The 23,567-nt window shown below is 44.1% G+C and overlaps 1 protein-coding gene across 1 annotated transcript in view; it reads left to right on the top strand.

The window, feature by feature from the left end:
* LURAP1L (leucine rich adaptor protein 1 like) overlaps window positions 1–23,567 on the top strand; it is a 99,033-nt gene that overhangs the window by 32,913 nt on the left and 42,553 nt on the right. The window lies entirely within an intron of this gene.

The following is a 23,567-nucleotide window of genomic DNA, read 5'->3' as shown; positions in this document are numbered from 1 at the left end:
CGTTCTGTTGCTCAGTTAGACTACAACATAGCCCCCCTTTTTTCATAGAAGAGATTACTTCAGATTTCTTAGTCAGTGACATCAATTGGTGGTTCTAAAAGGCTTACAATATGGCATGTTGTCATCGCAATGGGTGGTAAACTCTTCGATCTCACTTCAAATCTCGCTACTTACAGAGGTAATCCAGGTGACAGTAACAGTTGAATCTGGTACAGACTAGTTACTTTGAATGAGCGACTGACAACACAAGTGGTATTTTTTTTTCTTGTACTCTATAATCATGTCTCATACAATGATGTCAGAGGATTGGAGGCACTTCTCATCTTAATCCTTAATTTGGTTCATGTAATTTACAGTCTCACTTTAGGTTTGCTTTGTGCCCTTTGGCTAGATTAGGTTTTATTTGATCAATTCACGTCCGCGTTGATTTCCTAAAGATAGGTTTCCTATCCTGTGGTACTGTATGAAGTTATTCTTTTATCATTCAGATCTTGACGGAGTGCTTGGTTGTTCATGTTGATTGGTTCGGTCTTTGGAGTACTCTTTTGATTGTTTACACGACCCATTCTGCCACGTTTCTTTTCTTCTTTTGGCCACATTCTTGTGACTTTCCTTGTAAGTTATTCCTAAACATAGTAAACATCTTCAAAATCCACTTCTTGTTAGTGCTCACATCTCCCCATCAATTATTCCTCATTCCTTTCCACCACTCAAGCTTTGATTGAAGCACTGAGCTGAGTAATCTGTCTATTTTTCTGCGGTTGTCACTTCTTTCTGGATATGACACGGCCAGTTGTGGAGACCAGAGGCCTAAGGAACTCCAGTCTTACCCCAGGTGCCTCCTGAGTAGGATGCTGTCCACATCCATCCAGATTTCCAGGCTCCATATCACCTATAGAGGACACTCCCTCGGGCTGCGCTGTGAAGCGCCTTTAACTGGGTGCGCTTCACACCAGGAGAGTGCACTTTAGTACAGTGAATCTGTAGCCCCCGGTGCAAATTCTAACTTTTACCTTAACTGGAAGCAGTATATTACTGAAAAGCGAACAGTGTGTTTGAAGCAGCTAGTCTGCTTTTCACTGTGTAGATGACAGACTGACCTGCAATTCAAATAGGGGCAGAGATTCCCCTACAGATGTGTGCAGTGAATGACTCCAGTGGGGTGCATGGGAGCAGGACCCTTGGATTCCCTCTACCCTTGCAGATGGGTCCACTGACTGTGCACCACCTCTGTGTGCAGAGGAAGCTCATGACAGAAAAATATTTTTGACCCCAGCTGGGAGAAGAGGACTTGCAGAAGGACATAAAGACTCAGACTCAAGGACTCCCAGCTCCTGCTGGACCCAGGGGCTGCTCTCCAAGAGTCGGTGTTTGGCCCTCTGTTTGCTTGCTTCAAGGACACTAAAAGGATCCCCCCACCTTAACAGGGTCTATTTGACCTCAAATAACTGGACTGTGAGGAAGACCTGGCTAGAGAGAGGCCTGGTGCCTGCAATCCATTCCCTAAATGTGTTAATGGCTGCAGGACTGACTAGAAGGAACTCTTCCAGCATTTGGGAAAAAGAGGGACATAATAATTTTTCTACCTTTTGGAGGACACTGTCCATCTGTGGTTTCCAATAACCTATTTTGACAATGTTGGTGTCTTTTTACTTCATGAATATTTTCTGTCTGTTTATTTTTTTGTTGGGTTTGATAATTTTATTATGTTGTGTTCATTTGTTTCAAATTGAAACTGCCTGAACTTAGCATGTGTTGTCTCTGGGGGATTGCATCCTGTTTTTGCCGTAGTTACTAGGAGTTGAGCAGAGATTCTCTAAGAACTGTTTTGACCTATCCATTTTGTGTTTATTAGGTTGGTAGGGGTCACCCCTCCCAAAATAAAACCCAGTTTCTGATTGATTGGTTTTGCTTTTTTATCATGTGTTGGTTCAGTCATGCCTTCAGCGAGGGATCCTGTTTTGTGTAGCTATGCCCATAGGATTGATTGTTGGATGTGAATGGCAGACTCGCAGCACTCCTAAACTAAGGAATATCTTCTCCTATCAGAAGTCATAATAGTGGAATTGCTGTTGGTAATGTTGGTTGTAGTAAAAGGACAACAATAGATCTGGGCAGTTTATTTTCGTCTGTAATTTCAGTTCATACCCTGTCCCCCGTTACTGGCTTTTTGTACATTTTCTGTGTAAATAAATTACCTACTGTACGCTGATGACATCCGTATTGAAAGTGAATAAAATTCAGCATGGATGAATCAAGAACTGAGTCTGTAGTGTTTTTAGCTTTGTCGAGTGGTTCAAGTCCATCACTGGGTTATTCTAGCCGTAAATTGCATTTTAAAGGTGAGCTATTGATGCATGTTAGAAATGGGGTCTTTGGTTGACAGTCAGGTTACCCCCTGTTCAAGCAAGGACCCTCACTCTAGTCAGGGTAAAAGGGAATCACCCTCAGCTAACCCCTGCTTACCCCCATGGTAGCTTGGCAGAGCAGTAGGCTTAACTTCATAGTGCTAGGTGTCAAGTTTTTGTACCAACACACACAGTAACTTAATAAAAACACTACAAAGTGACATAACACCAGCTTAGAAAAATAGGAAATATTTATCAAAACAAGGCCAAAACGACAAAAATCTGACATACACAAGTCAAGTTATGAATTTTTAAAGATTAAACTAAAAAATAGCGCTTAGAAACACAAAATGCTTCGATGAGGTGTTAACACGGCTTAGTGACGGAGTCGTTCCCAACAAGCCGACACCAGCGGTGCTGGACACGAAGTCGCGTAGACCCCCAAGTATGAAAACAAGTCGATGCGCGAAGTCGGGGATCGCGGCGTCTGTGCGAAACGTTGAATCTGCACACTTCGAGCTGCATCGGTCACGACATGGTGTGGAGACTTCCACGGAGTCGTGGACTTCAGTGGGGCTGCGGCGTCGTGCCAGCAAAGGTCGTCGCGTTCCAGCGAAGGTCATGGATTCGGTTGCAGACGGCATCACCGGATTCAGCAGCGGCATCGGTCCGAAGTCGATTTCCTTGGATTTCCACCAGCTTTCCTTTCAGGGGCCCAGGGACTGGATAGGGTACCACTTGTCAGAGCAGGAGTCTCTCCAGAGACTCCAGGTGCTGGCAGAGAGAAGTCTTTGCTGTCCCTGAGACTTCAAACAACAGGAAGCAATCTCTAAATCAAGCCCTTGGAGATTTCTTCACAAGATGGAAGGCATACAAATTCCAGTCTTTGCCCTCTTACTCTGGCGGAAGCAGTAACTGCAGGATAGCTCTGCAAAGCACAGTCACAGGCAGGGCAGCACTTCTCCTCAGCTCTTCAGCTCTTCTCCAGGCAGAGGTTCCTCTTGATGTCCAGAAGTGATTTAAAAGTCTGTGGTTTTGGGTGTCCTTCTTATACCCAATTTCTCCTTTGAAGTTGGCCTACTTCAAAGTAAAGTCTCTTTTGAATGTGAAACCCTGCCTTGCCCAGGCCAGGCCCCAGACACTCACCAGTGGGTCGCAGATTGCATTGTGTGAGAACAGGACAGGCACAGCCCTTTCAGGTGTAAGTGACCACTTCCGCCCCCCACCCCCCGCACAGATGGTTCATCAGGATATGCAAACCACACCCTAGCTCCTTTTGTGTCACTGTCTAGTGTGAGGTGCAACCAGCCCAACTGTCAAACTGACCCAGACAGGGAATCCACAAACAGGCAGAGTCACAGAAATGGTATAAGCAAGAAAATGCTCACTTTCTAAAAGTGGCATTTTCAAACACACAATCTTAAAATCAACTTTACTAAAAGATGTATTTTTTAATTGTGAGCTCAGAGACCCCAAACTCCACATGTCCATCCGCTCCCAAAGGGAATCTACACTATAATCGGATTTAAAGGTAGCTCCCATGTTAACCTATGAGAGGGACAGGCCTAGCAACAGTGAAGTGCGAATTCAGCAATATTTCACTGTCAGGACATATAAAACACATTACTATATGTCCTACCTTAACCATACACTGCACCCTGCCCTTGGGGCTACCTCGGGCCTACCTTAGGGGGTCTCTGAAATGTAAGAAAAGGGAAGGTTTAGTCGAATTTACAGTTAAAACTGCACACCCTGACACTGCAATGGCAGGTCTGAGACATGATTACAGAGCTACTTATGTGGGTGGCACAACCAGTGCTGCAGGCCCACTAGTAACATTGGATTTACAGGCCCTGGCACCTCTAGTGCACCTTACTAGGGACTTACTAGTAAATCAACTATGCCAATCATGGATAACCCAATCAACATTACAATTTACACTGAGAGCATATGCACTTTAGCACTGGTTAGCATTAGTAAAGTGCTCAGAGCTCAAAAGCCAGTAGCAACAGGTCAGAAAAAATAGGAGGCAGGAGGCAAAAAGATTGGGGATGACCCTTCATAAGCAAAAAAGTCCAACAATGCAGTATACTACTATTGCCTGTTTGGTTGCATCTTTCCACCTCTAGTTGAATGCTTGCACTGAACTCCAGGAGGCCAGGAGGTTTGCCTGTTAAACCTGTATTCTTCCTTGTTTTTACCCCTTGGCTCCCTCCAACATGGCTCACTTTAATGAGTTAATGCTTAATGTGTTAGCATGTTAAACCCAGACCTTTTAGCTTTGTCAGTTCTGGTTTGGAAGTTCGTGCCCCGTGCTTTTTTTTTTTTTTTTTTTTTTTTTTTTTAACTAAAGTCACTCTATCACCAACACAATTCTCCTTTTGTGCTTGTTTGTGTACATTCGTGAAGTACTTTGTCACCCAAGATGTCCTCTGTTTGCGTTTTTGCTGAATCTCCGCCCCTGTTGGTGTAGAGAAAAGAATAGAGAAGCTTTCTTATGGATGGGCCTTGGCCTGGGCACAAAGTGAGAGGTAGATGTTGCAAAGTTCAGTAGAAGGAGGTTAATGAGTAATTCCTAGTGAAACTGTTTGCCTTTGCTACAAATAATGTGCTGAATCCCTTCACTGATGAACTGATTTACTAGTCTTGCGCTCTAATCAACACTTGTTTCGAGTTGACTTGATAAGCTGTTTGTTCAAGGGATACCAGGAAGTCAAGGGCGTGATAAACAATGATTATTTGCACATACAATCTCTTCCTGACATTGCCTGTTGTGAAGGGTGATCTGTTACCCTGCACATAAAACACTCCACACAGTGACCTGTAGTCATGTGCCCATTTAGGCGCTGAATGGATTTATCTGTTTTAAAGTTAAAATAAGGGCAGTTCCAAGGTCAAAAGGCGTCGGGGTATTGAACATATTTAGAAGAATAAATGCAAGTTAAAAGTGAAGTAGATGAAACTTTGAGAGCGAAAAACCAAGCATATTTAAAGATAAGATAGCTTAGAAGGGAAGCAGCTGAAGCAGTAGCACATAAATGAAATACTCCATTTCTGTTGCGCTAGGGTGTTATATAAGGCACAGTTGGCTTTCTTATTTGGGTCATTAGGTTTTGCAACCTTTCCGAACATCCCATGTCGTCTGCAAAGGATTGTACTTCTGAATATTAGTACTAGAATATCGTGGCACACTAATATCATTGACAAAGTGTCGTGCAAAATATTGAAAGATAAGTGTACAGAGGGAAGTATAGAGTTACTATTCTTAAATCCACGTCTATGTACATTGAAGATGTACATATCATCATGATAAATAGATATAGAAAATCTCTATACTTACAGTTCGATATATTTAATCCAGGATATTAGTGTTCCACAATATCTTGGACTCGATATTCAGGAGTCTTCTCCCGCAGAGTATCCCTGGTTTAATTATTTTGCTGGATTTTGAGATAGTTGGTCAGCAATGACCTACTATTTACGCCTCTTCTTTCGATTTTTGGTTGAATATTTGATATCGGTCTCATTCTTAATTAACAAGCTTAGGTTTGTGAGACATCTACATGGAATTACCCATCAAAGGGTGGGGAGGTGGAGGTACTTGCTCTCAAGACTTACAATTAACCTGTGCAAGTACATGGAAAAGAGGGATGCAAGTTGTGCAGGCAAGGCCATTGCATTTATAATGAAGGAGATGAAGCACTGGGCTCCAGGTGCCACCACACGGCAGCAAAGAATTACTGTATAAGGACCCAAAAAAGCATTTCTGGTGTATTGGTTTCGCTCACGGAGGCAAAATTCTATTTTGCCTGGCATGCTGAAAATCCTTCACTGTTCTTCACATTTGGCATTGGTTTTATTGTCATTAGGATGTGATGTGCTATGCAAATTAGAGTTAGCAGAATCACTGCTGGTGCTGTTACAAATACCGTGACAAAGTTTAATCGATGCCTTTTCCATTCAATTCGAGGTGCAGGCAATTGAACCCGTTAGTCATAAAATGCACCCAGTGATGGCCCTGCTGGCCTAGATGCAAGTATTTTGAGTTCTGGCATGCCAGGTGAGCTTTTTTAACATTTTCCTTCTCTTTCGCCACAAGACAGCATTGGCCAGACTGTGATCAGGTTGGCTACATAGAAAAGAGAGACACTTCAGTGATAAAATACACGTCCAGCTAGCAATAACCAAAACTAGTTGGTCTCCAATACTTGTTCATTCCACTTTTTTTTTGTTTAGGGAGCACATAGCATCATTTTCTTGGTGATACAATGTCATATTGGATGTTGTAAAAAGGTAGAGATGATGTAATTCATTTGAACGGTTTGGTCTAGTGTCGGAGGTAAGGTATATTGCAAAGTGGCCCAGTGTTTTGTGGTGTGGCAAGGTGCGGTGTGATGTGGCATGAAATAGTCTTGCGCAGTGTGGTGTTAGTTGTACTGTGATGTGGTATGATGTGGAGTGATGTAGGATGTGGGGTACTGCAGTATAGAGTGATGCATGTTGATATCATGAAAGGTCTGGAAGTGGAAACACGTTTTGCTTTTTATTGTATAAGCTGTGATGTGCTTTTGAAGGCTTAGGGTATCTGATATGGAGTCATGTTGTGTGGTATGATAGAGGTGTTTTGGCATGGGACGACTTGTATATAATGGTGTGGAATTCTGTAGCTTGGTGTGGCAAAAAATGCAGAGCGAGGTGTAAAGGATGGTGTGGCGTGGTAAAGAGTGGTTTTGAACTTAGTGAAACATTTCATTGTAGGATATGTGGCAAAATTATGTGGTGTAATTGGTGTGTCATAGCGAAGTATTATGGGTTGTGTTTGTGTAGCATATTGTGATTTGGTGTTCCATGGTGTGGTGCAGTTTAATGTTCAGGCTTGCCTACTCACACAGTGCCAGTGTCTGCCACACGATATCGGCTCCCCTCACAGTCAACCAGTGAGGTGCTGATTTCACACAGCGGGAGGAAAAACTGCTGGAAACCACTGCAGAGTGGATCTCAAACTGTGCTTGGAGAGTCTGATCGGCCAAAGTCCTTAGTGGAGTGGTTTTCGGTATGGAGGTGTAATGTGGTATGACTTCAGTTGTTGTGTCATGTGATTTTGGTATTGTACAATGGTATGAATTTGGACGGTCTACCAGAGTAAGTGTCTCATTGTCGGGTGTGGTTCAATGGAGTATGGTGTTTAATTGCGTGGGGATGTTGTATTTGGTGTCTTAAAGCATTGTTGCATAGTGTGATGAAATGGTGGCACGAATTATTTGGTATTCTATGACGTAGTATGGAGCTATGTGATGTGGTGAAGTGTGCTGTGATTTTGAAATGTTGTATGGTATTGTATGCTGTGTGTAGCATGATATGCATTTGACGTTAGGAGTGATTGTGAATACAGTGTGTGACAGTGAATGTTTCTATAATGTGGAGTAGTGCAAAATATGATTATATGATGGTTCACTATGGAATTTGTGAAAAGATAAGCATTATGGAACACTGGGGTTTTGTAATGTGATGAAAGATGTGATGTGATACTGTGGTTTTGTGTCTTCTGGTAAGATGTGTTGTAATGAGAAAGTGTATAGTTTGGTCAGATCACCATATTTTGCTAAATGCTTTGAGGTCCTCTTTGACAGTGTAGTTGTGGTTCGTTAGTCTGTCGGAGCTCAGAATACAATGGGTAGTACCAACGTTCTAGGGGTTTGACATTGCCATTGTCCTGCTGATTTGTAACTCCTCCCAACGCGGCTGTTTGAGGGAGTCCAGGTCGGGAAACAGAGTGGTGAAAAATTGTATGTACTTCTATAGTGACGTTGCGGGTCGTTTCTGACACCAACAGTGGCGACAGATACTCGTGTCAAGCAACGGAGAAGATCTGTTTTGCAGGCAGGAAAAAGAGGATGTTTGCAGGGAAAGGAGCTCCTCTATGGGAACAAATGTTTCCCTTGTGAAGAAAGAAAAAAGTTAGTGCAAATGCATTAATTTTACAATATATATCCAAATGCAATAATGTTGATGTGAGTACTCATGGAATGTTTTCTGAATACCAAGAAAGTCACGAAAAAACTCATAATGTACAGATAATAGCATGGGTAAATATTTTTAACTTTCCTTGTGAATCGGACCCTTACTTTCTTCTGAAGTGGTTATAAAATGTTTGTTTAATATTACGAAGTAATTTTTTATTTTTTATTTTTTGTATTCATGCTGTTGATGAATTTTGAATAAGGTCCTCGCCCATCGGAAATGTTTGAGCGCTCCAGGCCACCCAAGCCTCTTAATAATTTTGAGAAGGTTATGGATCCACCGACTGTTTTGAACTCTCATATGAGCGTTAAGTGGCAGGCTAAAGTACTACAATACCCAAGTGGGCAAGTGTTTTGTTTGCGTCGTCTCTTACAGCAGAACATGTGTGTCCACACCAACATTTCTGATTTCAGGAGAGCCTGAAGACGGAAGTCATGCTCATTATAGCTACCATATTGTTTCAGCTAGTTTGGTAGAATGTGATGCAGAGTCATTTTCTAACAAACTCGCAGTGTGCCCACGGTCATGCCTGAGAGAAAGAATTCTTCAATGCATTCGCTAATGTTTTGTCTCCAAACCAAAACCTCTAACTCGCCCTCATCTATCCACATATCCAACTGGCCTCATCTATCCACGCATTCATCCACAAATCCCAGGACATTCATGCGCAAACATACAAGTTTACTTCCCCATCATCATCATGCAAACTCTGCCCATGTATTTATTCACCCACTCACGCATCTGCCCAACACCCCTCTCTCTCTCTCTCTCTCACACACACACACCACCCCCTGCACTCACCCGTCCACATGCTGAACTCACTCTCCTATCTGCACACAAGCTAATTCATCCAACCATGCACGTGCCTATCCATTCAAACACCTTTAGGCCTTCACTTATCAATCCACATGAATACTCAACAGTATGCACACATGTACTCATGAGTTCAATCATACCCTTACTCATCCACATACTTACACCTACCCATCCAGGAGTGTATGACCACGTATGCACATAGGCATTGATATTTTTCCATCCACCCTGTTTACTTGCCCTTTTACATTACCTCCCGTCCCTTCCTTTTAAACTAATGAGGCTTCCTGCCTCCCACTAGACCCTCCCTTCCCTTTTTAAACCCCCCCCAACCCCTACCCCCTCCTGTTCTTTTTGTCTAGCCCACGCTAGACTTTCCTTTTCACTTACCTCCACGGCGGGGCCTGGGGGACATCGTTGGGTGCACTCCTCAGGACGCGGAGCTCCGCGAGGTGTGCTTTGGCCGGACGCGTCTTCTGAGCAGGCGGGGCTGCTCGTAAGACGCGTCCTGGGAGGCGGCTGACGGGGTCAGCTGGCTCTTTGTGGCTGGGGCGTCAAGTTCCGGTTTTCTACGCCGCGGAGCCGCGGAGAGATGCCGAAGAGCGTTTTTTGGTGTTCTGTGCGGGTAGGACGGGCGTTCTGCCCGCATTTTTGACTGCAATTCTTGTTTTGACCTTTGTGTGGATTGGTTGATGGAGTGTTGTGGGAGGTCCTGGGCCCGGTATATTTGGGGGTGTTTTAGGATTGGTGGCAGTGTGTTTTTTGGATATCATGCCTAAAGCTCCAGCTAAAAGACAGAGGATTGTTTCTTCTTCCTCAGAGGAGGAGGAAGGTGCTGCTGGCGTTTCCACCCCTGGGGGCCCCCAGATTCAGGGTGGCGGTGCTGCGCCCCTCATGTCCAGGGAGGAGGTGCAGGAGATGATCGAGGTGGCTGTTTCCAGAGCTCTTCAAGCGGGGATGGTCAGGCCTAGTCGGTCTAAGGCTACCCATACACCTGCATCTGCAGGGAAGTCCTCCTCAGAGAGTGAGGAAGGGGATGCTCCATCTACGTCCTCTGGGGGTAAATATGTCTCCAGTGAGGAGATGTGGGATGTGATGGCACATGTACGGGACAATTTGGGGTTTCCTGTGTTTCAACCTACAAACTCTGACTCTCACTTATTTCCGCAATATCAGACGCCTTCTAAATTTGCCATGCCTTTTCAGGGACCTGTGAAGGATATGGTGTTTCGAGAATGGAAGGATGTGGATAAGGCTCAGGTTCCACGATTCCTTCAGAAACTTTATTTACTTGAGGGTGAGGCGGTATTGCCTCCCTCGGTCCGCCTGGATTAAATTTTGGCTACCTTGATTGGCAAAACAGCAGTCAATCCGGAGGATTGTGTGCCTACTGATGCCACGGACCGTAAGGTGGATTCAGGGCTTAAGAGGGCTTTTGCGGCTGAGAATCTGGCTCTGAGGGCAGGTATATATTCAGCTTATGCGGCCCAGTCGTTGCTGCAGGACTTTGATAAACTGGCGGTGGCTGTTCAGGAAGGGGCGGAGTGTTCAGAGCTCCTGGCTGGTATGGAGCAGCAGGCCAGGTTGTTTGCAGATGTGTCTTCAGATGTGGTCCGTACATCGGCTCTGGCGTCTGGTGCTTTGATTGGGGCCCGTAGGTCCCTCTGGTTGCGATCCTGGAAGGCCGACCCAGGGGAGAAGCCTGCCTTGCTGAGACTGCCTTTTGAGGGTCGTAGCTTGTTTGGGGATCAATTGCCTTCCATGCTTTCCAAAGCATTTAAGGAATGGCAGCATGCTTTGCCTTATAAAGGGGGATCTGCTTCAGGAAAAGGGTGGAAGAAACATTCCCGTTCTTCTCCTAAGATGGATGCCAAATCTTTTTCTTTTAGGAAACGTTGTTTTCAGCCGCGTTTTTCCCCTAAGAAGTCTGCGCCTTCAAACTGGGGTGGGTTCAAGAAGGGGTCCTGACAATCACTGTGGGCCTGGCATAGGGCCGGTTGGGGGAAGGCTGAGACCCTTTCTTTCAGCTTGGAAGGAGAGTGTCCGCGATCATTGGGTGCTGGACATTGTGGCCAATGGTTACGTCATCGATTTTGTTGTGGTGCCTCCAGATTCGGGGGTACGTCCCACTCCTCTGCCTACAGGAGGGTCGAGGAGAAAGTCATTGTTGGACGGAGTCCGGGACTTGCTGGTCAAAGGGGCCATTTCCCGCGTTCTGCTTGGAGAAAGGGGTCAGGGCACTTATTCGGTCTTATTTCTAGTTCAGAAAGTATCAGGGGGGTTTCGGCCTGTGCTCAATCTGAAGGAAGTGAATGCTTGGATCAGGACGGTGCATTTCCGCATGCTGTCTTTTCAGACTATCTTTCCATTGGTCAGTCAAGGGGACTTTCTGGTGTCACTGGATCTGCAGGATGCTTACCTGCACATGCCTGTGGCAAGGTCTTCGCAGAGGTTCCTGAGGTTTGCTGTGAATCAGGAGCACTACCAGTTTTGCGTCCACCTTTCGGCCTCAAGTCTTCTCCTCAGATTTTTACGAAGGTGCTGGCTCCCCTGGTGGCTTTGCTACATTTAGAAGGGGTGTTTATTCATTCTTATCTGGACGACATCTTGATCCATGCACCCTCGCGGGCCCTGTTGCAGAGGCAGGTGGCCCAAGTTCTGGTGGTCCTGCAAAACCACGGGTTTTTAATCAACTGGGGAAAGTAAGATTTAGTCCCATCCCAGGATCTGGTTTTTCTAGGGGCTCGGTTTCGGACTCTTCTTGGCTTGGTGACCGTGTCAGAAAAGAGGTTGGGTGTGCTCCAGTCCATGGTGAGGAAGGTTGTGTTACAGACTGCCCCGTGCTCTTCTATGGTTGCGTCTGCAAGGTCATTTGGCGTCTGATATTTCTGGTTCCTTGGGCGCGTTTCCATCTGCTGTGCTTGATGACCTGGTTCTTGAGAAGGTGGGCGCCTTCGGTTCTCTGATGACCAGTGTTCCGGGGTCCGGATTGATTCGCAGGGAGTTGAGATGGTGGTTGGATGCAGTTCATCTTCGGGTAGGGGTGTCTTTGTCTCCTCTGAGCCTGGTGGTGGTGACTACGGATGCCAGCCTCTCCGGATGGGGTGCTTGGATGGGGTCGGCACAGATTCAGGGGTTCTGGTCCCTGCTGGAGGCCAATCGGTCGTCAAATTGGCGCGAGTTGAGGGCTGTATTGTTGGCTCTGATCCATTTCCAGGTGTCCCTGAAGGGAGCTGCGGTTCTTGTTCGGACGGACAACTTAGTGGCCAAGGCTTATGTCAACCGACAGGGGGGGGGAACCAGGTCATGGGCTTTGTTCGGTCTGGCCAGGAAGATTTTTGTGTGGGCTCAGGAGTGGGTTCCTTCTCTCAGGGCTACGTACATTCGGGGGGTGGTCAATGTTCGGGCGGATCTGCTGAGCAGGGTGATTCCTTCCTCTCAAATTTTCTCCCTCCGGAAGTCACTGTTTCTTCATCTGGTTCGGCTCTGGGGTCTTCCAGTGCTGGATGTGTTTGCGTCCGCGGAAAACGCGAAGCTCAGTGGCTTCTGCTCCCGGTTTCGGTGTCCCCGAGCCTGGGAGGTGGACGGGATGTCATGTCCTTGGCCGAAGGGCCTTTTGTATGCGTTCCCGCCGTTTCAGCTATTCAGGTCTTTTCTGTTGAGGGTGCGACTTCTGGGGGCCAGGGTTATCCTGATTGCACCCCATTGGCCGAGTGCGAATTGGTTCCCATTGCTGCGGCTGATGGCATCCGGGCGGATGTGGCCTCTTCCTCTTTGTCCGTCACCCCTGGAGTTTCCCTGCCTCTCGATGGGGTCATTGAGGAGGTTACACTTGACGGCCTGGAAGTTGAACGCCGAGGTTTGACGGGTCTGGGGGTACCAGTGGCTTTGAGTTCTACTTTGCTGGCTTCCAGGCGGCGTTCCACTTTGCTTTCATATGGTAGGCAGTGGAAGGTTTTTTCTTCTTGGTGCTTAAGGCATGAATTGGAGCCTACCTGCGCGTCTATCTTTGATGTGATGCAGTTCTTGCAGGAAGGTGCGCAGTTGGGGTTGTCAGTGGCGTCTCTGCGGGTACAGTGGGCGGCTATTCAGGCATTTAGAGGTCCGTGGCGTAATCTTCCGGATGAGGGTCGTTTGATGGCTAGATTTTTTCAGGGGCTTCTTAATTTGTTTCCTCGCCCTGTACGTTCTTTTCCTTCATGGGATCTTTCTTTGGTTTTGGATGTTTTAACGGATGCACCTTTTGAACCTCTGGGGGACTGTGATTTACGCCATCTTTCCTTGAAGACGTTCTTTTTGGTAGCCATTACTTCGCTCGCCCTTTAGGGGAATTGGGGGGCCTTGTTTTTGAGGATCGGGTGGTTCTGGTTCCGGTACCTTCTTTTATCCCGAAAGTCAATTCTTCTTTCCATGCTCGCCAGGAGGTCATCCTTCCTTCCTTTTGTCCGAATCCCTCCTCGGTGGAGGAGGTTCGTTTGCATTCGTTGGATGTACGCAGGGCTTTGTTGGAGTTACCTGCGTGTGGTGGCTCCTTTCCGTAAGGGTGATTCGCTTTTTGTGAATTTCGGTCCGGCCCGTAAAGGGGAGAAGCCTTCCACGGCTTCCTTGAGTCGGTGGGTGAGATCATTGATTCTGTTGGCTTATTCCTTGAAAGGGGTGGTGCCTCCTCCAGGGATTCAAGGTCGTTCTACCAGGGGTATGGCGGCTACGGTGGCAGAGCTTCAGGGGACTTCAGTGGTGGAAATTTGCAGGGCCGCCACTTGGGCCTCTCCTTCGACGTTTGTTCAGCATTATAGGCTGTCGGACTTGGGTAGTTTGGAGTCGGTATTGGGTCACCGAGTCTTATCCTCTATGAGGTAATAGGGGTGGGGTTTTGGTGGCCTTTGTGCATGATAATAAACTTCTTGCAACTCAGTATCCATCGCCTGAGTGTTTCTTGCTATGTCTCATTGGTTTAAAGGAAGGCGAGGGAGGGACAGGAGGTAATGCGTCCATTTTCTTGCTATAATGGCATTACTCCTAGTCCTACTCCCTCGCCTTCCTTTCTGTTCCCTCCCGCCCTCCCGGTACGGACTGTCTGAGTTGCTACTTGGGCTTGGTTTTTGTACAGGAGGGGGTAGGGGTAGGGTGGGGTTTAAAAAGGGAAGGGAGGGTCTAGTGGGAGGCAGGAAGCCTCATTGGTTTAAAGGAAGGCGAGGGAGTAGGACTAGGAGTAATGCCATTATCGCAAGAAAATGGACGCATAACTAACACCCACCACAACTCGCATCAATGAATTGATTAAGTGACCAGCTAACTCAAAGTATTTTTTTAAGCTGGCATTTGTCAGTGCCTTTTACAAACATTGCTCGTACAAACATTGCTCGAACCCAATTTGAGACCTGCTTTTCTGCATACACAATCAGTTCCCCTCTTTTCTATATTTCGGATTTTTTCTGTATGCATGTGTGATGATAGTGGAACCTTGCGAATCTTGGACTACATTCTCAGATTATTTGCGTGCTAAAATAAATTAACTGATAGCTAGCACAGCATTCCGTGTTTACTGTATTTTTTTATGACCATCACCTCATCAACGCCATTTCTGCTTTTTTGTATACTGACATAAGGATTACTGGGCCTTCTTTAATATCCTCATTTATTTGAATTACGTACACACAACATCCCAGTGCCCCTGAGGCTAGGCTGCTCCTGTGTAGCCGTCTATCAGTTTTTGTCCTTATTACAATTATAATTTGCGCTTCTCTCTCGCGCAAACCATTACAAGCCACACCACCATGTACTGCGTCCCATAATACTATAATTGTACATTTGTGGTCTTCTCGCACAGCATGACAACACTTCCCACAAAGGATCAAAACAAAAACATCCTTCTAGCTGCAGACTGTACACAGAGGAACTTGCTGTCCATTTGGGGGGTGGGGGGATTGAGAGCGTAAGCATTTCAGCATCCTACCTGGGGCAGTAAGCTTTTTCTAACTACCACCTCCTGTTTTATGTATCTTGCTCACATCAATATTTGTATTCCACGTATGACGCTGCCTCTCGTCTTTTTTTTTTCTGGGAAGGTCATGACCTAAGTAGACACTTTTCATGATCGCTGATGTTTTTCAAATCTTGCATCCCATTCTTTTTTTTTTTTTTTATTTGGTCTGCCGTGTGTCCTTCAGAAGAGATTCAGGACAAAGAATTTTGATGGATCCTTCTGCCCCCGTCTTCTCTCCTCTTGTCTGTGCAGCAGCTGAGAGTGAGCAGTATATTTTACTGTACATAAAACTGCGATTGTATTTAATTGCTGTGTGCTTAAAGAATCTCTGAAGTGTTTATTGAAAAGTTAAAAATTGCACTGCATGGCAGCTGCGATGCGGTTACCATGGAGGGGCGAGTTCAGCTAAGTGTATAGCTATGGTCTCGCGTCTGACATAAATAGCAATTTACTTCATCGTGATTCACAGAGTTTACAAGCTGTACCATCCGAAGCTAACATGTCATTATTGCAGAGCCACGTTTGCTGGAGAAGACCTAGATCGGGCCTGATTGCCAAAAACAACTTCGTAGAGATTTTCTGGCGCAAATTTGGCATCCCCGCAAGCAATGCAAGGTGGTCACTGGCTTGCCTGTCCTCTATAACAAATACTTTGTTTGTAAAGGCTGATGTTTTCGAGAGAGGGGATGTGCGAAGCCTAATAATTGCCTTTTTGTTCAAAGTGTTTGTTTTGCTAAGCTTTCCGACGTCATAAGCTGTACGGAGTTTTCTCCCTCGCAGCACGTTATTCCAGTTATTCCGTATGCCAGGGCAGTCTAGTGTCAGAGCATGGGAAAAATGTTTTTAATTCCAAGGCGCGGAATCCATCAATAGGTTCCAATTACTTGCAGAACCAGTCCTGTATCAAGATTAAAAAGTACTACTGTCGGAGAAATATGTCGAGCATTTTATGTAAACAAAACTGAGATTAGCCTCAACGCGTTTGTCAGGAAATAAAGCAAGAAGTTAAAGTGCATATCGGAAGTAACCTGCATGCTTGAAACTTTTGCCATCTTTATGTTTGATGTTTTTGAAAAACTGTTTTAGTCGACTAACATTTGGTGCCAATAAGTGTCACTCTTGGCCTGCTCGGAGCAGAATGTTCTTCTAATTAATCACCCATAAAAAATAATTTTCTCTGCAGACAGGGCTGTGGGAGATACGAACCTAGCTCCCTCCAGCTCAGCAAATCATTAGTGGTTTTGTCCAGGCTGTGGCATTAATGTCTCTTTTCAGGTCTTGCCTACCAACAAACTTAGCTGTCTGTTGTCTATAGCTAATGTGAGCAATACAGTATATAGGGCCAGATGTAGCAAAGGGTTTTACCCATTCTATGTCTATGGGAAAATGTGTTTGTACATATGGCCCTTAGTTCGTTTTCGGTAATCTGCTTTCTCATGATTAGATGGCTTCCCTTCTACTCTGGTTGTCCTACTCTTAGAACATAGTTTTTGCCATTGTATTGATTAGGTGAGTTGTATTCTTCTGCTCCTTACACAAAGTGCTCTTTTCATTTTTAGGTTATGGCTATAGCTTGATTTAGTGATCTGTAGACCGACCTATTGTTTCCATTACAAAACATGAACTTATATTTGGCCTAGGGGCAGTCCTGATTAGATGGTTTTGTTGTCTATCTTAGTTGTTTGGTCTTAATTCAATAGATGTCCTCCCCATTGTTGCATTTCACACTGTTCTCACAATATTCTTCGCTCATGCTAAAGCAGTAGTGACCTATCGACAAGAGGACGATATTTCTCCAGTGGGGGAAGATGCAGGACATGTGCATTTCTGAGTATGTCTCTAGGCATATGTACATTTTGTGTCATGTTCCACTTTAGCCTTATAGCCTGCTGCTGAGGGCTCTACTAATTGTTAGAGGCCCTGAACCCAAGGTATAGGCCCGAACCACAAGTGATGACCCATAACAAGGTTGAGAGCCTTTAACAACTGGTATAGCTGAGGTAGAAGGGCTATGAGGCTATTAGAACATTCCATCAAGTAAGGGTGGAATGTTCTTAATTAAAAGGGGAGAAACAGAAAGACAAACATTGGAATGTTTGAGAAAAAGGCTTATACCAGCCATTATATGCCCGGAGCCACTCTATTGCCTTCAATGGAGTTCTTAACATTCCAATGTTCTAAATTACATTAGCTTAACAAAAAGTACCAAATCCTTCATGTTTGCATTGAAAGGTGGTATACTGGCTGCCAAGTAATTAACAAAAGATATAAAATTATAAGCATTAATCAACTAGCTGAACCCGTGACTTTTGAGGTGGGTATATGGCTCATATCACATATTACTAGGCCTGATTACAAGACTGGCAGTCCTAGGACCGCCAGACTCGCGGTGGCTGTAGCAGTCCCACCACTGCCACATTCAGAGGTTGGCAGGCAACCCTGCCAACCTGCCCCTGTCCCCTCCAGGATCGGATATCCTGAACGGGCTGATGGCGGTGCAGGTTTGAATCAGACAGGGCGGTGCTGAACTCCGCGTCACCCTGCTGATTACAACCTGTTTCTCCACCAGCCTTTCCTGAAAAGACTGGCAGAGAACAGGTGCAGGTGGCCACAGGGGGGGCCTGCACTGCTCATGCCTGTGGCATGGGCCTTGCAGGAGTCCCCCTGCCCAGCACCCTTGTAATGCACACTGTTTGTTGTGCGACCACCCTTGGGGAGTTTGGTGGACAGGTGTTCCCATCTGCCAAACCCTTGATTGTGCCCTTATTGAGCTTTGGGTCAGTCCCTTACTCATGATAGGATACTTTTGTTATCTGCGTCACTTGTTTGCTCCTGATTAGTTGTCTTTCATCCTTTTTCTTGAGTTTGTCCTATTCAGCAGCATTTTGAACTCTGTGATATTACTGGATGAAGGATACACCTGTTGCTGACCTCAGACCTTCCTTGGTTACAGCCCATCTCAGCTGTTAATTTGATGTAAGAAAGAGGAGCGTGCTTGGAAAAATGCATAACTCGTTAAATAAATATTGGAAAGCATGTATGTGGTGAATAAGGTGAATAGTGGTCAATATTTTATTTATATATATATATATATATATATATATATATATGTGTGTGTGTGTGAAGAATGTCACATACAATGGTACGTGCAGCATGAGAGGGCACTGCTTTTTCTCCCATCTCCCGCAAACCCCACAATGCCCTTTAATGGAATGCAGCATGCATTAAACCAGTGGAAGTGAAGCATTGGTCCTTCTTGCTGCCGAAAAAAATGACTGTGTGTTTGGTCTTTGCCACCATATATCCTTAACCTTGTCCAGCAAACACAGGCTTCATTCACCATGCGTTTTACATGCATTAAGTCATGGCTAAAGTGTTTATGTGCCTAATAGGAACACTCCACTGCTCTGGAGTGAGGAATAACATTGGCTTCTGTACTCTTAAAGGAAGAGGAAACTACATGTCCATAGATATCTGTGCTCAACATACTGCAAAAGAAAGAGAGGGTTATTTAAGTGCCCTTGTCGCTAGGTAGAAGTGGGTGAGCAGTCAAGGCTTACCTCAGGAGAGTGTGGGGTGAGTCTAGATGTAGTATAAAATGGTTATCAGACCACCCATAACTTGTGGATGTGAATCCAAAGTTCTTTGTGCACAACCCTTTAAATACAATCTCATATCCTAAATATATTTACAGTGTAAACACTTCAAATCAATGAAAGCTCAATACTTCACACAGTGTCTATGTAAAACAATATTTACAATCAAGCCGTAAACTTACAGTGAGAAATTTGTGTGCATAATTTAGTTAAACAAGTTGTTTATGCACTATCCAAAAATGTGATAATGCCTCCCGGGCTAAAAACACTGTGCAATGTTTACGATCTGTTAAAGTTCATGCACCATCAGTGGTTGTATGTAGAGCTTGAAACGACTCTAATAGATAAAATAAAGTACCAGTACAGTGCAGAGCAAGTAGGGTATAAAGTAGGGTTTGCAAATGGCTATGGACCTTGAAAGGGTACACAGTCACTTAAGTTAATTTGAAGGATCACAATTTTCCCGCTAAGATGGATTACTGTGTAACAATGGTTAAGATTCACAAACCTAGAAGTTCAGGAATAGCTAAAGTAAAAACAAATCAATACAAAATGTAATGGCAAATGCACAGGCACCTGCAAGGAAGTGGAAAGGACACAGGGCCTGATTACAACTTTGGAGGACGGTGTTAAACCGTCCCAAAAGTGGAGGATATACCACCTACCGTATTACGAGTCCATTATATCCTATGGAACTCGTAATACGGTAGGTGGTATATCCACCACTTTTGGGACGGTTTAACACCGTCCTCCAAAGTTGTAATCAGGCCCACAGTGTCTCAGATTTGTGTGTCAACTTTACGGACGCTAAAGAAGCATGCATGCCCTTAGTGTCATGTACACAAAGGGGCAACAGGCTGGAATCAGCAGACTGGAATCACGTGTCTCAGAGCTGACCACAAAGTTTCCTGAAACCAGCAGGCTGGATAGCTAGCCAGGTACTGGAATGCAGCACTCTGCCAAGGTCAAGGAAGCAAAATCTAAAACTGATAAATTAAGAACAATTTGTGCTAATTGGGATGTGCTTGTCAAGCAGATTCACCACATCTCATCTAAGCGTGCAGGAGTCGATCTGTCGGGCAATCTGTCATTCTTGCTGGTGTAGGATGCGAGAATCTTAGCGATAGCAAACATGTTGTCAAGTTGAAATCTTGAGGAGCCTACCTCCATTTCATTGTGAGGTTGTCTTCAGTGATCCTGCACTCTTTGTGGGGTGCCTGAGTTGGGCAGGTTTGGCAGCAGGACATACAGAGTTTCAGGAGGACCAGAGGCTTAGTTTCAGCCAAGAGGAAGTGGGCTGCATATTGGATCAACATTCTGGAATGCACTTTCAGCAATGCGGTCCAAGCAGGTCCTCAGTCCAGATAATGTTCATTAAGCTTCAAGACATCTCCGGCTTATAATTCTAAGGCTGGCAGTTTGGAAGATGTGGAGGCAATTGTTTTACAAGTCCTGTAACCATCTACTAGCTTTTTGTAACAGCTGTTGTTCACTCCAGTTATGTGACTGCAGTGACACAAATCTTGTGTACCACTGTGGAAATGGAACAATGCTCAACATTGAAGCTAGAGTCTGCCTCCATCAGTCAATTTTTGTTTCTATGCTTAAAATACCACAATTTCAAAATACTTGATCAAAGTAGTAGACCGGTTGGAAATAACATACACCATACAACTGTAGATGGGTAACCATGAATAAAGGGCAGGGTTTTCACCTCTGTGTTCTGAGTTACATTATAAAAAGCCAAGCTTAATTCTTGTTATCTATTTGATATTACTCAGAACACCTCTGTGAAAAACATCCTAATGTTTCCCATCTTTAGTTCTGCATTTTTTATTAAGCAGTTTAACCTGGTACTCATTTCTTTGCCACTGAAACAATTAAAGACTGTGACCGCCATCCTCAGGGTAGCGGTCAGACTACCGCACTCCAGGCAATCTGACCGCCGCATTACAACCCTTGCAATCCATGCACCAGGGGCGCCAGGGGACCGCTTTCCCCACCAGGAATATGGTTGCTGATGGAGGTCGGACTGGTGGTCAGCCACAGAGGTGCTGAGTTCAGCACCACCATAAGGATCACGAGTTCCATTTCTGCCGGCCTTTTCATGGTGGGTAAACAGCCATGAGAAGGCTGGCTGAAGGTAAGTGCAGAGGGCCAGAGGGGGGCCCCCTGCACTGCCCACAACCATGTTGCCCAGCCCTCCCGGAATGTGCACTACTTTGCAGACAGTGCACATTCCGAAGGTACTGTTGTGCTACGGTCTTGGCCTCGGTTCTCTTAAGGGAGGGAGCCGAGGCCAATACCGTAGCATTGTTCCCGCCGGTCAGCCCGGCAGGAATGTTGTAATACCATGTTCCTGAGGGTCAACCTAGTTGGAACATCATAATACAATGGGGGGGGATAAGGGAGCTGTGTTGACAGCGATCTCATCTGACCACCAAACTTGTAATCCGGCCCTACGTTAGTATCTGGTCATGTGGCCTGGCGGTCACAAACAAGGCAAATGAGTATCCCTCTGAATGCTATTAAAATCTGTATGCAGAGTTTCAGTGCTAACATTTATAAAGTAACAAACTTAAAGAAAAATGTATGTTTTGTGTGGAAATCTAGTTTCATGTAAGTAACTAGGTGGAAAGCATATTTGTGACTACAGAAAATATTTAATTGAAAAATAGACGTAGTCCATTTAAAGTTAGGATATTAAATGGTCTGAGCATTAGAAATGTATTTATTTACTTAATATATATAAAATGGATATATTGAGGTTATTATTACGTTTTAAATTAGGTTATATATTTTAAGTTAATAAAAATTTACTTAAATGTTTAATAGGTTATACAGTGAATTAACCCAATTACAAACTGCATTAATTTCAAACGTAGACTCTAATACATTTTTTTTAATTTTTCTGTTGGCCATGGACGAATACATGTGAAGTGGAAATTAAGTAGCCTGTACTGTTTAACCACAAGTAATCCCAAACCTCACTAGATCTCTTTTTAGCATACCTTTATCTAAATCGTAAAAGCTTAATTCTAAGCGTTTTGTTTACGTTTTCAGTTAGCTAACTCTGTGAAACTGGAGTTGCATATGTTAGGATTAATGCTTGAACTGTTTCAGGTAACTATGGTATCCTATAATTCATCTCAAAACTACAGTCTCTAGTGTTATGAAGAGGCCTTAAAATATTTCCTATGAAGTGGGCTTTTATCCCACAAACTTGGAACTTTGTACTAGATTGGACATTTTTTTAAATTTATGTTGCACTTTCACCATTAACCACAGATAACGTTGTTTCCTATCAAAACAATTGCTCTCCTCTTTAAAAGGGTTTTTGTATCACATCCAATTACCGCGGTTCCCCACTACTACATCCCAAATTCTAAATAATCTTTGCACTCTATCCTGGTCACTACGTCATAATGACCATAACATTTCCAGCCACTACATGTTTGAGCACAAGATAGCCAAAGGCAAGCAACCTAGATGAATTGAAGATAAAGGGTCATTTACAGGCAATTAGATTAAATGTATGTAACACAGTGCATCTATGTGATGAACTGGAACACACATTTTAAATTGATTGTTTATAAAGTTTGGTCTAGATTATCAAATGAAAGCTAATGCTGAATTAAGTAAATATATTACAAATAAAGTTTGATTAAAGAAATGGAAATAAAAATATGTTTTAATGTTATGTTTATTAAATATAAAGCAAGTAAATGTGTTGGATGGTTAGACTAGTATTGAATAAAATGAAATAAATGTAAATAAAGACTATTTAGGTTTATTAAATTAAGTTTACATTAAATAGGCATAGTAACTGGTAACAGTTACATTAATCAATTAAATTGAAATCAAAATCATTTTTAAACATTAGGTATAAGTTATGTTTAATAAACTGCAAGCTAATTAAATATATCAATAGTTTAGGATATGGGATTAACCCAATTAAAAATAAACTAAAACTCTCAGATTTAGTTACAGCTATAGGGGAAAAAGGCACTATTATGTTGAGTGACGTAGTGATCAACTGCATAGTAGGTATTTAAAAATGATGTAGTCACTGATGATGTTGAACACGCAGTGTACGGGTTGGTGATGTGATATTTTGGGATATGGTGTCATCCATCCATTTCCGAGCATTTACCATGCCTAGGGATTCATTTCATTGCTGCGACCCATGTTGTATTTCCCCTTACAGGTCTCCCACCAAAGTCAGGTCCTATTTAAAGCAAACATTTTTTCAGTTGGATGACAGTCTTCAGCACTTTGGCCCCAAATCTTGGCAGGATTTCATGTTTCTGAATATTCTCATTGAGGTTGTTCAAATGCTTTCATGTGAAGTGATGGTCTTGTGTGCTGTTTTGACATTTTAATACTTCTTCGAGGAGGCCTTTTATGCCTGACTTCCGAAGAAATACTGAACGCAGTAGTTCCAGTGTGCCCTTCACAAATTAAATGAAACTCCCTTCATCAGTTAGATGAAACTCGGCGCATATGCGAATACTCCAAATTGTAGAGGCCTTTAGGTCTAGAAGGTCTTCTGCAGGCCCTCCATTTACCCCATTGGAATCCTCCGCTATATCAGAATGATTTTTTGTTTAGAAATTGTCTTGCTTTTTCACTATGAATGGTATGACTTCCTGAATCGCCTTCCATTTTAGTTTTGATGCCAAGTTTTTCACTCATGCTTGTAAAGTTTTTTTTCTATTAAATTGTGGGAACGGGCAGAAGGCATTTTAAACATCTCTTTGAAGTATATCGGTTAAAGATACCTCCATTGTTACTGTATGGTAT

This window comes from Pleurodeles waltl, chromosome 1_2, assembly GCF_031143425.1.
Source record: "Pleurodeles waltl isolate 20211129_DDA chromosome 1_2, aPleWal1.hap1.20221129, whole genome shotgun sequence".
In the NCBI taxonomy this organism is placed as follows: Eukaryota; Metazoa; Chordata; class Amphibia; order Caudata; family Salamandridae; genus Pleurodeles; species Pleurodeles waltl.
This window is presented reverse-complemented; position numbering and strand designations above follow the sequence as displayed.